The following is a 15,091-nucleotide window of genomic DNA, read 5'->3' on the forward strand; positions in this document are numbered from 1 at the left end:
TTCACATTCAGTTCACTCGGCAATTATGGGAACCATTTTCAGGTGCAGTTTGGAGATTTTTAAAAATCTCATTCAGTGAATGTAGTTAAACTGAACTAGTTCTTTCCAAGCTCTGGTGGTTTCTAAGCAGTCACTCTACCAGGCGATGACCAGACCTAGTCCTGCTTATATCTTCAGCAAGCTGGTGGCCTCATGCACTTCCAGATAATTTGCTTAATAAATATTTTAAAAGTGCCAAGAATGTTTCAAGGGCTGTACACATATTAAAATATGAGACTTGCTTTGTGGGTGATCTTGGTGGCACTTGAGATTTGCAGTTCTTTCTAGCTGCTTATTATTGGCTCACAACACAATCTAACTTGAGGAAACTTGGTCGTTGCAAAGCCATAAAAAGCCTCCCTCTTTCCCTCTAGATATGAATGTGAATAATTAAGGTGAAGCTTATGTAGTAGAAGCAAAGCATGAGAGAATAACTGGATATGTTTGTGTTTCCATATGCAACCACCAAAAACAAGCAAAATAATCATAAACAGAAAGAAGCTAAATTCTAGAATTGAGCTTCAACTATGACTTAGAATGCATCGTGCTCTCTAAAGAAATGATGCGGAATATTTAACCAATCTATTTCTTTATCTCACTCTTCAGACGAATATTGTCTCTCAAAGTGGCTCACATCAGTGAAAAAAACAGAACTAGCCTGCCTCTTCCCTCAGGCTTACAAAGGAAAAGCAACACAACAAGGCAGACAAGGGAAGAGGAGCAAAAGCAAAAGGTGGATCAAGGAGATCTGTTTGACAAGGAGGTGGTGAGTCACACAGTTGCATTTAATGCTGGCCTGATGTACATGGCTCATGTTTTTTTGTGGGGGAGGGGCAATTTCACAGGGACGAAGGAAAAAAACAGCCCTTGAAGATCAGAATGCTCTTTGGGGTCCTGTAGAAATTCTGAGGCTTTGGCTGCGGTTGAAGGTTACTGTGCAGATGAGGTGGCAGATGATAAGTTTCTATTAAGTAGTGGATTGACAAAGCAGACGACACAGAGATTTCTCCAAGTGGTTCTTTATAGTAAGCTGCAGTGGCGTAGCGTGGGTTGTCAGCACCCGGGGCAAGGCAAGTAATTTGCGCCCCCTAACCCATGGATTTGCGCCCCCTAAACCGTGGATTTGCGCCCCCTAACCCTAACCCCCAGATGTTGCGCCCGGTGCGGCCGGACCCCCCTGCACCCCCCACGCTACGCCACTGGTAAGCTGGAACTGAACTGAACAGCAAACAGCTCAGCTGGCCTTGCTTTTATAGGCAGCTGGCTGTCAACATTTTAACAACAACAACCCAGGGTTTCCTGCCTAAATTAACTCATGTGGACCTGAGTGAAAACTATATACAGAAGTACCTTGGGTTACATACGCTTCAAGTTACAGACTCTGTTAACCCAGAAATATTGCTTCAGGTTAAGAACTTTGCTTCAGGATGAGAACAGAAATTGTGCTCTGGCAGAGCGGCAGCAGCAGGAGGCCCCATTAGCTAAAGTGGTGCTTCAGGTTAAGAACAGTTTCAGGTTAAGTACGGACCTCCGGAACGAATTAAGTACTTAACCCGAGGTACCACTGTACATGATACACCTGCTGGTCAAGGTGATAACTTCAATACATAACAGTTTCTTCTCTCCTTTTTGACACCACCCTGCCCCCATTTGTCATTTCTTCGCCAGGCACCTTGGCAGTATCCTGTCTTCATTTCCCAAGACCTGCCAAGACTGATCTTCCATTGCTGGTTATAATTTCTTTCGTGGTGGTGGTAGTGGGGACCTTCAAGCCCAGGAACCAAAAGCAGCCCTTTAGCTCTCTTCAGCTGGCCCATGTAGCTATCCACAGCACGTCCCTCATGGACTCTTGCCTCACACCTCAGCTGGGTTTTTTTGGCGGGGCTATAAATGTATATTTGAACGCTGATCATGCCTCTTGCTTGTCTAGATGGAGGAGAAAGAGAGAGAGATGGAGAGAGAGGGAGAGGAAACTAGCCTTGTGAACAAAGGTAAATTGTGCTTCTGTTGCTCTGCGCTTTTTTGTCTCTGCCCCTGCCCACAGTGGCATAGCATGGCTTTGTGTGCACAGTGGCAGTTGCCCCAGGTGCAAAAATTCAACACCGGGTGCTGCCTCAGTACAGCCATACACACGTCTGTCACTGGGCTCCGTTGAAAACAGCTTCTCCATGTGAACCAAGAAGTGACCTGTATCCTTAGAGGCAAGACCCTTTCTAAGGAGTTGCTAGGCCTCCTTGCTTGAAAGTTTATGATTACTAACAGTGTTTTTCAAATGACGAGAAAACTGTGAAATTCTGCAAACGTATCTGTGGTTATAGAACTCCACAAGGCATATGGAAATATCTGTAATATGAAATAGATGTGTTTATACCAGAGGGTATAACCATAAGGAAAAGTAAACAGAATTGCCACACAGCCAATCTGGTGTAGTGCATTTATGTTAACAAACATGGCCTGCATAAAGTCAGAACTTGCTGGATTGTATATGAGTTTCTAAGTTTCTGTTTGTATATCTCGGGGCAGAGTCTGTGGACCAGGCTTTTGCTCAGGGTTTGCTGTTCTCCTGCGGCAAGCCAGTCATGCCATCCCTCCACCATCATAGGCAGAACTCCATCGGTGTGACTTCCTCTCCCTTATGTTCAAACAACATTGGCCAAGTGACAAGAAAGGTGATGTATGACAAGCATATGTGAAAAGACTCTGAATTGTTCTTCGTTCCCCCTTATTTAACACCTTAACAGCTATTGGAATATCCTGCTTTCCTTAGGGATAAACGAGATGTAACAATGGCCACTGCATCACTTACCATTTGTCTCTTTGAATTGCAGAATGGACAGAGATTGTTTTGACAAGAAAAGTGGTAAACAGGTGAAGGTAGCTGGGTCCTCTCCTGGCGTGACTTCCAACAATTCATCATCCAAAGCACTTATCCTGCATCCCAGTTCACAATATTGGAGATGAGTGGGGAGGAAAAGAGATGAGATTATTGGCCATTGCGGGGGGTGGGGCGTGGAATAAGACAGGGAAGGCTCTCCATATTTGGGAAATCTTACTGATGCTAAAATCAGGCCCCACCCACTGCTAAGGAAGTTGCCTTATATTGTGTCAGAGCCACTGCTAGTTCAGTATTGCCAATGCTCCCTGCCTGAAACTCTGGAGAGCTAATCAACATTGGCAATACTGAACTAGATAGAGCAGTTAATGGGACGGTCAAATCCAAATTAATCTCTCACCCAGATCCAGCTTTCAAATCAATTCCTGTACAATTACCTCTCAAACCACTCATTTCGGCTAACCAACTCATCCCAAACTCTCTCTCTCTCTCTCTCTCTCTCCCCCCTTTCCCACACCCATTTGCTCTCCCAGGACCCCCAATTCCAAACTTTCTCTCTTAGGTTCACCCCAAACCCTTTGCTTTGTACTTGTGTTAACCAATCAGCAACAAGCACATATGTGGCAATGCTGTAATATTCAATAAAAGAGACTCCCCGAGACATGCTCGGGAGATGCCTCCCATATGACACCCACCACTCGTCTGTCGTTCATTTCAACCCAACAAGCATGCATCCTGTTTGTTCATCACACCCCTCCCCCTCACCATTTATCTTGTATTTTTATCTTGTGAACCACTCTGAGATCTTCTGATGAAGGGCGGTATATAAATCCAATAAATAAATTATATACACGCGCGTGCACACACACACACACACACACGGTAGAAGTGCCTCACAGGCACCAGAGAAGGTCTCTATGGGACCTGATTTAGATTTGTTATTTTTACCATCCATTTGCAGCAAACCTTGTGAATTTGATTGTGCCAGCCACAGAATTTGGAATTGCAGTCAACTTGTATTCCTGCCCAAAGGCAACAAACCTATAACTGTAATTTGAGCTCATGTTTTCCATAACCATACCCAGCACTTAATTCACTGGACTGTACTGTTTCCAGTAAGCCCCAGTAACCATGTAGATCCCAAATACTTACTCATTACAAGAAATGCACACACACACAGCCATTTAGGAAGAAATGATTCCTGCATTACAACTCATAACAAAGACATTTTCATCTTTTCTGGGGAGAAAATCATAATCTGGAATGAAAGTTGAGAAAATTCCAAGGGTGGAGGATGGTACTTCCTTTCTTTACCTAACCTCTTGACTGCATTGAAATATTTAAGATTACTTTTATGTGCACTGTATCAATAAAACATGAATTGCCACAGAAAGCAATTTCTAGTACTGCATTAGCTTTGCAAAGGCAGATGCATTAAAACACATGGAACAAAATACTCTGTGCCTTTGTGAAAAGCAGCACAGGGCACGGCACAGAAGGGACATTTTATACATCTAAAATCAGTTATAACTATAATGGCAACAAATCATTTACTGACTCCTACTGACATTGCCTATTTCTTGTTAGATACATGGCGCAGAGTATTATATACTAACACCAATCCTCAAGAAAAGGTATTAGATCACAAATCTGCCTTGAAATATGTATTATGACAAGCAGCTGAGAAGTGCCCCCAAGTAATATATCAGATGCCAAGAAAAATTCATCTCTAGAAGAAATATTATATGTCTTAATTTAAATAAAATACAGATAACTAATGACCAAGAGAAGAGAGCCAGTATACTTTTGTATAGTTCTGCCGCAACGCGGTGAGCTCCTGTTGCTCGGTCCCTGCTCCTGCCAACCTAGCAGTTCAAAAGCACGTCAAAGTGCAAGTAGATAAATAGGTACTGCTCCAGCGGGAAGGTAAACGGCATTTCCGTGCACTGCTCTGGTTCACCAGAAGTGGCTTAGTCATGCTGGCCACATGATCCGAAGGCTGTCTGCGGACAAATGCCAGCTCCCTCGGCCTATAGAGTGAGATGAACGCCGCAACCCCAGAGTCGTCCGCGACAGGACCTAATGGTCAGGGGTACCTTTACCTTTACCTTACTGAGAGATCAGAGTTCGAATTTCTACTCAGCTATGAAGCTCACTTCAGCTGGGGCAGGTGGCGCTGTGGGTTAAAGCCTCAGCGCCTAGGACTTGCCGATCGAAAGGTCGGCGGTTCGAATCCCTGCGGCGGGGTGCGCTCCCGCTGCTCGGTCCCAGCGCCTGCCAACCTAGCAGTTCGAAAGCACCTCCGGGTGCAAGTAGATAAATAGGGACCGCTTACCAGCGGGAAGGTAAACGGCGTTTCCGTGTGCGGCTCTGGCTCGCCAGAGCAGCGATGTCACGCTGGCCACATGACCCGGAAGTGTCTCCGGACAGCGCTGGCCCCCGGCCTCTTGAGTGAGATGGGCGCACAACCCCAGAGTCTGTCAAGACTGGCCCGTACGGGCAGGGGTACCTTTACCTTTACCTTTATGAAGCTCACTTCAGCTGGGGCAGAATTCAGTAGCCAGGTTGGTTACTGGGGCAAGACAGTTTGAGCATATAGTCCTGGCCCAAATACACTGGCCACCAATTAGTTTCTGAGCCCAATTCAAAGTGCTGAATTTGATGTATAATGCATTCAGTGCCTCAGGACTGCCAGGTGGACAGGTAATAATAATAATAGTAGTAATAATAATAATAATAATAATAATAATAATAATACAGTGGTACCTTGATTGTCGAATGTAATCCATTCCGGAAGGCCGTTCGACTTCCAAAACGTTTGACAACCGAGGTGCAAAGGGCGGTCTGCAAAGTCAGTGGAGAAAATTGGGATAAAAACGCAGCAGAAGCCGTTCGACTTCCAAGGTGCATTTAAAAATGGAAGCAATTACAGTACTTCCGGGTTTTCAGTGTTCGAAAACTGAAACTTTCGGCTTCTGAGACACTTGAAAACTGAGGTACCACTGTAATCACCCCCACCCCCACCCCCATCTCAAGGACTGCATCTCCCCATGTAAACTGACCCAGACCCTGCAATCATCATCCGAGGCACTTCTTTTGTGTGCGTCCTCTGCTAGAGGCCCAGAGGGCAGCAACATGAGAAAGTGTCTCTTCTGCTATGGCTCCCCACTTGTGGGACATTCCCCGCAGGGAGTTATGCCTGGCACCTTTGTTATATATCTTTAGGCGCCAGGTGAAAACATTCCTCTTCAACAAAGCCTTTTGCTGATTAATATCCTACAGGCTTTTAAATGTGTTCATGGACAGGGAGGTGGCTATTGTTTTCTTATTTTTGCTTTAAATACTTATTTGTGTTTTCATCTTGTATTTTTTATCTTGTGAACTGCCCTGAGATTTTTTGATGAAGGGGGGTATATAAATTTAATTATATCCTCCTCCTCCTCTAACCTAGGATTCAGCTACACAGCTGCAAGGTAAAGGTAAAGGGACCCCTGACCATTAGGTCCAGTCGTGGCCGACTCTGGGATTGCGGCACTCATCTTGCTTTATTGGCCGAGGGAGCCGGCGTACAGCTTCCGGGTCATGTGGCCAGCATGACTAAGCCGTTTCTGGCAAACCAGAGCAGTGCACGGAAACGCCGTTTACCTTCCCGCAGGAGCGGTACCTATTTATCTACTTGCACTTTGACGTGCTTTTGAACTGCTAGGTTGGCAGGAGCTGGGACCGAGCAACGGGAGCTCACCCCATCATGGGGATTCGAACTGCCGACCTTCTGATCAGCAAGTCCTAGGCTCTGTGGTTTAAACCACAGCACCACCCACGTCCCTACACAGCTGTAAATAAAATGCTTAAAATGTGTTATAAAGTGTAATATACAAATGTGACACTAGATGACGAAAGTGAGCTATGCAAAATTCAAGGTATTTCTCAAAACGTTTTTTTTAAAAAGCATTTTCACAGCATTTTAAAAATTTGTGTGTAGATTCCACTCTAGAGGTTACTACAGCATAGACAATAGGGGGTCCCATCTACCTGGTCTAGGGAACAGGTTAGTCCTGGTTAGTCCAGGACTGCAGCCTTTATTCTAACGTATTTGCATGCAGTGTTGGCAATCCAACTATTTGATGCCTGTATTCAGTGACTTACTGGGCCAGACCAAATTAAACAGAGAAATTAAGCCTGTTGTCTAGCAAGTGAATCTACCAAAAAGGTTTTTACTAGGTCTTCCCAAATGCTCTGGCATGACAAAGCTTTATGGGTCATTCAGACTAAGTCGAGGGGCAATTTCAATTAAGCATTTACAAACAGAACCTGGAAAAAACTGAAGCTGATGTGACCTTGAGCACGGAACCGAGCCTGCATTGCCTTTGATCACTGCTTGCACGGTGTCCATTGTTTCCAAGGGGCAGGCTACGCGATTTGTTTACTTTCTTCCTTGACTGTTTTTGTTGGGAGGATGGAATCCACATACAGTGTTATTTATGTATTATCTTACTTTACTAAAGATTTTGAATATTAGGAGGGCAGTGCGTCATGAATAGTCTATGGCTTGGAAACCAGAACAGTGTGTACAGGATTGCCACCCGTCCCTAGAAAAATGGGATTGCCCTGTTCTTGGACAAAAGTGTCCCCTGTGCCATTTGGACTTTAGTCAGGATGCCTTTTTTTCTCGTATTCAAGCTCAGCCAGTCCAAAATGGCGGTTGCACAGCTTTTGGTGTGGCTGATGAGGAGCCCAGCCTGGCAAAAGTGACAATAGAGAGGAGGAGGAAGGAGTGACCTCCTCCCCCTCCCTCCCTCCCTCCCTCCCTCCCTCCCTCCCTCCCTCCCTCTTGCTTGTGGTCCTCCTCAGCCACTGCCCTCCAATCTAGCATGGTGCAGGTCTGCCACCGCTTGGTGCCCTTTCCCACCCCAACCTGACCTTTCCTGCATTTTCAAACCAGCTTCAGCCTGATTAGAAAACTGGATGTAGAGTAAGTGGTAAGATGGACGTACCTTAACAGCATGGGCACAGATGACAGCTGAATGACTAGAAGTTCCAGGGTGCAAATGCACTTAAAAATGAATTAATTGCTGTCAATGCTTTGAGATGGGTATATAGATAAGACACACACAGATATTTCATACAGCTCAGGAACGGAAAACCTTGGCCTTCAAATGTTGTTAGACTCCAGCTCCCATCATCCCTGACCATTGGCCATGCTGACTGGAAGTTGGAGCCCAGTAACACCTGCAGGGCCACAGATTCATCAACCTTGGTACAGATCAACTGATGAAGGAAGCAGAACGTTAGATTGTTTGGTGAATAAATAAAAGATTCCCCTTGGAAGACCTCTTTTACTGTATGAAACAGTGCAGATAATACAAACTGAAATATGCAGGCTGGTGCTGCGACGCCCAGCTGCTTCTTCCTCAGCTACCATTGTGCTGCTTCCTTTTCTTTCAGCGTTGGCAAGCACTTTCTCAAATAGTTTTGTATGTCATTTCTGGGATGCTCTCCATTCTGGCGCTGCCTGCTAGCAAGACAATAGATGTGCCTTTCTACCACGGCCGCATGCATTTTCTTTGCATATGCTTGGTGTTTGGTGAGGCAGGATGGTCCCTGCGGTTTTCAAAATGTCATGGCCTTCTTGCCAACAAACACATCTCCTGTCAACCCGGTTACTTTGTTCCAGCAGCAATAATAAAAACAACAACACAAAACGATGCTCATTTGGTGCTTTCCTGCCCTGCTGTGCAGACAGGCTTTGCAGTATAATTCAGGCAAGAGTCATGTATTCTGATAATAAATTTACAGCTGTTGTAAGGCCAGCCAGGTTGTTTTGTGAAGGGCTGCTCCTTTCAGCTGAGGGGAAATGGCAGCATTTTATGCACTGGGAGAAGAGTCCCCTGGTGATGCTGGATGCCTGTGTAGGATTTCAGGATCTGGTGGGGCTGAAGAGCCAAACTGCGAAAGTGAGCTGTGTCAGTATATGGAAAATGCCAAAAGTTATGAAAAGGGTAGACCATTCTCAGTTGGCAACGTCCAGCATGTGCATGTTATATATCTCCTTAGATTTACCATCTGTGTGCCGAGTCAGGATTACAAACAGAGTGAATGCCCACCATTTCAGTTTATGCAAAATGTAGAAAGACCCATAGATCTATGAAATGGGGTTGTGGTGGTGGTGTGTTTCGGAGCAGGAGGCTACAGGCCCATCTGCGAATGAACGCCTTGAAGCCTGGTGCCTAAGATACTCCAAGCAATAGTTCCTCATCCTTCAAGGATGAAAACCTTCAAGGAAAGAAACTTCCACGACAATCATAGGGACCTTGCATTTAATATTTAACATTAAACCCAAACCTACCAGTCTTATAATTTAAACACATTGCTTCTCACCCTATCCTCACCTAACACAACAAACATGATCATCAGTTGGATTTCTCTTGATGTTAACTCTCAGCTCCACACTATATCTTGGTTAAGAATCAGTTGCTTAAAGCTGTTCAAGGAACCAGTCAGCAGAGGGTGCAATAAGAATAATGAATTTGGTCTCAAGATTCATGCATGTGTGGTGTAATTATTGCATGTAGGTTACTAGAGAGAGCATCCTTCTCTGATCATTTTTAGTGATATTTTGCAAGCACTGCATGCAATTCCCACCTTGATGTCAGCACCATTGTGACATAATACACTGTGAAAACTATAGGCTGGAGGCTGATGAAACCTCATTTATTTTTTCTTTCTTCCCTTCACTCAGTACTGGACTATATATTTTGCATACCTGCACATTTCCCATGCATTTTCATAAATCGAGAGAAATTGTAGACGATAATTTTTAGTGAGCAAACATATCTCGATTGAGCTGACCAGTCAGTTAAAATGGCAGTTGAATGGACACCATGCTAGTTTCAGAAATACACCCAGAGAGAGCAGTTGGTCTCTGCAGATAAAAAGGTAAGAAGAGCCTTTCTAGATCAGACCAAAGTGAATTTAGTTCACTATTCAGTTCCCACAGAGGCCAACCAGATACCCATGGGAGGTCTGCTAGAACATGCACTATAGCTCTCTCCTGCTGTTGCTCTCCAGTGACATTTGTCAATTTTGGTTTCTCTCAGTTTTTAATTTTTCCAGTCTTAAGTTTAGTTCATCACAGTATTATTTTTGTTTAAAGTCCTCACAAAAACGTGCCAGCATTTTAGTGTACATTTCTTCTAATATACACCTTTCGTATAGTTTTGCCTCTCGCACACATTTCTACAAGCAGAGTCCCCCAATACAGTCATTTGATACTGCTTGCTGATTTTCTGCTTGGCCAGGTTCAAGGTTCTTATTTTAATTCACAAAGCCCTAAACAAGTTGGCCGAAAGACATTTGTCTATAAGTATTTTTTAAAAAACAAGCAAGCCCACAAGTAAATCACTGCTGAGGTGCACCCACAAGTGTGAGGCCTGAGGAGATGATGATGGTACATCCCCAGCTGTTGCTGTTGGTTAAGGATTACTTGTGACATCACAAAAGTACATGGCAGCTGAGTGGATATAAAGGTGGGCCTTTTTCTCTTTCCCAACAGCTGCAAGATCCAGCATTTCCCAGTCCTCCACTTGGAAGTGGCACATTGGCAAATGGACAGAGGTGATCTACTCTCTGTGGTGGCTACAGAGTGACAGTAAGGCAAATTCACTTTCTGAGAGGGATAGTGGCTTGATTGTGGTTGATATCCATTGTCAGAAGTTGGCTTATATCTATATCTAGTGATGGGCCTAGCAGAAGCTGACAAATGGTGGGCAGAAACTAGTGGACTTCACGTTCGGAAGTCCATGGGTGTTTGTAAGGCAAAAGCAGGCTGATGTTTGTGGATGGAGGGTGGTTGAAATTCACCTTCAGAAGCCAGTGGTTATTTGTGGGTTGAAGCTGAGGCACAAATGTGAATGAATGAAAAGGGGGAAATCAGTGAATGTGGCCATTGGTGTGGTTCATAGATGTTGACTGGCTAATGCTTATGGGTGTGACTGGGAGGTTTCAAATGTGGTCAAGGCCAATGCCTCCTGTGAAGGCAAGAAAGCAGGTGGCCAGCATCAGCAGATCTCCATAATTTCTCAAGGCCAGTGGCAAGCAAGCCTAACCCAGAAGCATTTATGAGAATGATGGAGCACCAGATTGGCCATGGAACTCCTGGCAAGTCAACCACGTGGCCTCAACCTTGCCACTAGCCTGCCCCATACAGGTAAGTGTGACAGAAAAGTTTCTTTTTGCTGGGAAGGTTGGGTCCCCAAGTGTTTTCTTTTTCTTTTTCCCTGCCAGCAAATGGTTAACGAATGGCAACTTCTGATTGACTGGGGTTCCAGGAGGGGAATTTGAAAAGGAGAGGATTTTGAGAGTTGGGATAGAGGTTGGGAGAGTTGGTTCTGGGTGGAAACATCCGCTCACAAGCTAGAGAAAGGAGTCTCTACGCTTAGGACAGTGTGTGGCATCCTGTAAGAGTAAGGAATTAACTGGGAGGCTGAGGTTGAGCCAGGAGAAGTAGAAGCTGGAAAGATACAGTCTACCTAGGTATCATTCCAGTCAGCAGGGGAGAGATTCTTCCACAAAAAGAGAAGACTCCCAAACCAATTAAGAGGGGTGTGGTGATCCCCTACGTCTGTTACTTGGAGTACCTCAGGAGTAGGGTTGTCAAAGGGGTGTGTAACTGACAGGAAGTACCATCTTATTTAAGAACTAAAGAATTAAGCTATTGGGACTTCCCCTGCAGACGTTAATGCATACACAGGTTAGTTTAGGCTGATTTTTTGCATGCCACACAGCTGTAAGTAGCACAGAGACCTTTCTAGAAGCAATGTGACAAAGCTGGTTAGGGAAAACATCCGCACCAAACCCTAAAAAGATAAGAGATCACATAATATTGCGACATTTGAACAGCTCTGTTTTTCACCCTTTTCCTGCTCCGGCCAGATCTTTTTTTAAAAAAGAAATTGGTGGCTTCAGTTTCTGCTCTCCAATGTTAGTTCATGTTAGATTTTCACAAGAGCCCTTCTAGCGCGTTGAAACTAGAATGATAAAAATAAATCCTGCTAATCTTTGATAAAGCAAGGGCATAAAAAGTGGGGAGGGTGGGTAGCACCTGAAAAAAGAATTACTTTATGATGAAATTATTGGTGTCTATGGGGTCATGCAGCCACTGGCAGTCCATCGCTGCTTCTGCCTTTTGGGTGTAAGCTATCCCTAGCAAAAACAATTCTGAAATTTGAGCTTTGTCAGAATTGTATTAGCACCTACAAATCTTCACTAGAGCACAGGGATAACCATACTTGCGATGGTACAACAGAACAAATATAGGCGCTTCTAAGATTCTGGGAATCGGCAAATAAAGGGCTCCAGCTGACAGCAGCCGCAGGGAACAGCTGCAGGGCATCAAGAAAGCTACTGGGATGTGATCCAGAGCATACTTTTCTCCTGTTTCCATTTTTATAATGATAATAATAATAAAAAATAATAATAATAATAATAATATATACGGTAAAGGTAAAAATGTAAAGGGACCCCTGACCGTTAGGTCCAGTCGTGACCGACTCTGGGGTTGCGGCACTCATCTCGCTTTACTGGCCAAGGGAGCTGGCATTTGTCCGCAGACAGCTTCCGGGTCATGTGGCCAGCATGACTAAGCTGCTTCTGGTGAACCAGAGCAGTGCACGGAAACGCCGTTTACCTTCCCAATGGAGCGGTATCTATTTATCTACTTGCACTTTGACGTGCTTTCGAACTGCTAGGTTGGCAGGAGCAGGGACCGAGCAACGGGAGCTCACCCCGTCGCGGGGGTTCAAACCACCGAACTTCTGATTGGCAAGTCCTAGGTTCTGTGGTTTAACCCACAGCGCCACCCGCGTCCCATATATATGGTACTTATTTATAAAAAATATTTATATAATGCCAACTCATCAAAAATATCAAGGCAATGTATGATGTGAAACATAAAGCACATTGAAAACTGTAGTGATTGTAGTAATTTAGAGGCATTTGCTTACAAGGAACATTGTGATGGGAGTTTAGAGATGGTCCCTGGGGACGGAATGAGGGATGGGCTCTGACTGGCCTTCTCTGTGGCAGCCCCTCAGTTGTGGGATTCCCTCCCCACAGAGGAGGAGATGAATGCTTGAAGATACATCTCTTTAGTGCGGCTCAATCCCATGCTGTTTTTAAGGGAAGGCGGTTGAAAAAAAAGTGTGAGTTTCGAACTTTCGAAAGAGCTTTTGAAAAGCTTGAAAGATGGGGTAAAATTAATGGATGTTTACTGGGCAGGTTCTATCCTTCTTATTCCCAGATGTTACAGCCTCTACTGTTAAGGCAAAAGAAGAAGGAATTATTTTGTCTTGCTATTATGTCAGACGCTTCCTTCCTGTCCTTTAAAACATCATATCTATGGGCTCTATGTGTTTTTAACCATGGTGTCTTATATACACTAGAAATTTAGATCTATGTATTAGAGACTGATAGGGGCAGGATGTTGAACAGGCTGTATAAATTGTTTTGGCTATGTGAGTAATGCCCTCCACCTATGAACCATTGTTGTCTTATGTTGAATCTTTCCAGGCTTGGTATTGACATACTGCATTCTCAGACAGCTGTCTGGGTCTATTAAGGCCCATTTCTGAAGTTAAAGATGCCTTGGGTCTCCTGTGTAGAGTGGCTTGGAGTTGCCATTTGAATTTCCCCACAATGCTCTGTGGTGACACTCCTAGGGAGGGATTGGAAGAAATTAAAACACTGGATCCCAGTTATCCGCTGCTGATCACAGCTCTGCTACCATCACCACATAAGCCTGCAGTGCTCAACTGATGTAGGAAAGAGTCCACCTCTTTGCTGTGGATCCCTCAGACCTGGATCCCTGAGTTCTCCAGGAACAGGGTGCTGCCCCTCTGCCCATTCTCAAAACTTGTGCCATAATTTTGTCGCTCTAAATAACAACCTGAAATGTGACCCAACATCCATTTTTGGTGGTGAATTCTATTAAGTTTACTTTGCAAGCCCATTTGTAAAGTAACCTGAGGTACAGCTACTCTTAAAATTAGCAGCGTTGGTGGGAAAAGCATGTTTGTGTGTATGTGAATGGGTTGGGACAGGGTGAATTTTTTCCTTCATTCATTTACTGCTTTCTGAATGGCTTTATTGATGTTAGAAGCTTTTTATGTGCCATATTGACTTCAAAGATTGCTCTTTGCTTATATGAATCCAGATAAGATTTCAAGGGATCTGAGAGAACATAGTAAAGGCCAGATGTCTAGCTGTTTGAAGAAATGCTTCTATGTTTAGCCAAAAAGAAAGAAAAGAACAAAAATTAATACTTGTACAGGAACACTTTTAGAGCATTTTAGCCATCTCTTTTTTTAAAGCTCCATTATGACAAATTATTATTATTGAAACATAGAGGCTTTATTATTCACTTTCATACTCTTTTCCTTCTCATTCATTCATAAATTATATTTTTCAAAGATTATCCCTCCCCGCAGATCAAAGCCAAGGAGGAAAATGCACTCTTCAAATACCTCCAGGTTATTTCAGCGTAGGAGGAGTTTAATGCTTATGTCTAACACCAGCATAGTTCCATCCACAGGAACAGAGTGATCTATAGCTAATCAGGTTCATGGAAGCTGCAACACTTTACCACAAGTAGCAGATCTGCATTTTGCACACTCCACAAAAGCACTGTTAAAAATGGTCATGCATGAATATGTCATTTGTAACAGTCATAGTCCCATCCAGATGTCAGATTACAATTTCCATCAACCCCAGCCAGCTTGGCTAATGGCCAATGATGATGGACAATGTAGTCCAACAACACATGGAGGGCAGCATATTTTTTATCCTTGCCTCAAAGTGTGCCTTTTGGTTGGAAGTATTTAGATTTGGGTTATATCCTGAGAGGAGCTTCACCTGCCCAAGATTCAATTCTGTCAGGGAAAACTAGTGAAACAAGTTTGGCAGATCAATTTAGTAAATAGATTTCAAGCTGTGTGGCAGATACTTCACTGTGATAGTATTTATTAGGCTTCCTCAAAGACCCCTCCCCCTCCCCCTGACCTCAAAGCAAACCAAAAGCTCTTGAACAATGAAGCCTTCTGTCCTTGGACCACTTACCTGGGAGTAAGCACATTGCGCTCAATGAGACTTACTTCTGAATAGGCATGTACTGGATTGCACTGTTAAATCTCATTGCTAAGGACTTGCATGAACCTGCTACACCTG

The 15,091-nt window shown here is 44.1% G+C and overlaps 2 long non-coding RNA genes across 7 annotated transcripts in view; one reads left to right on the top strand and one right to left on the bottom strand.

Annotated features, from left to right (window-relative positions):
* Positions 1 to 1,518: 1,518 nt before the first annotated feature.
* Positions 1,519 to 15,046, bottom strand: LOC307225588. The gene is made up of 3 exons (XR_013843099.1): positions 14,984 to 15,046; positions 2,846 to 2,970; positions 1,519 to 1,965 (listed from the first exon to the last, which is right to left on the bottom strand). It is a non-coding gene; the product is annotated as an uncharacterized lncRNA (long non-coding RNA).
* The window catches only part of LOC307225571, a 93,375-nt gene continuing 87,789 nt past the window's right edge, over positions 9,506 to 15,091 (top strand). The window contains exons 1-3 of one of the 6 annotated variants that reach the window (XR_013843064.1): positions 9,506 to 9,808; positions 10,425 to 10,486; positions 10,871 to 11,078. This is a non-coding gene — a long non-coding RNA (uncharacterized lncRNA). Of the gene's footprint in view, positions 9,809 to 10,424; positions 10,487 to 10,833; positions 11,079 to 15,091 lie in introns of all 6 variants that reach the window. The other 5 variants (XR_013843065.1, XR_013843067.1, XR_013843068.1 and 2 more) reach the window with 5 other exon arrangements.

This window comes from Podarcis cretensis (genome assembly GCF_951804945.1).
Source record: "Podarcis cretensis genome assembly, chromosome: 10".
Taxonomy (NCBI): Eukaryota; Metazoa; Chordata; class Lepidosauria; order Squamata; family Lacertidae; genus Podarcis; species Podarcis cretensis.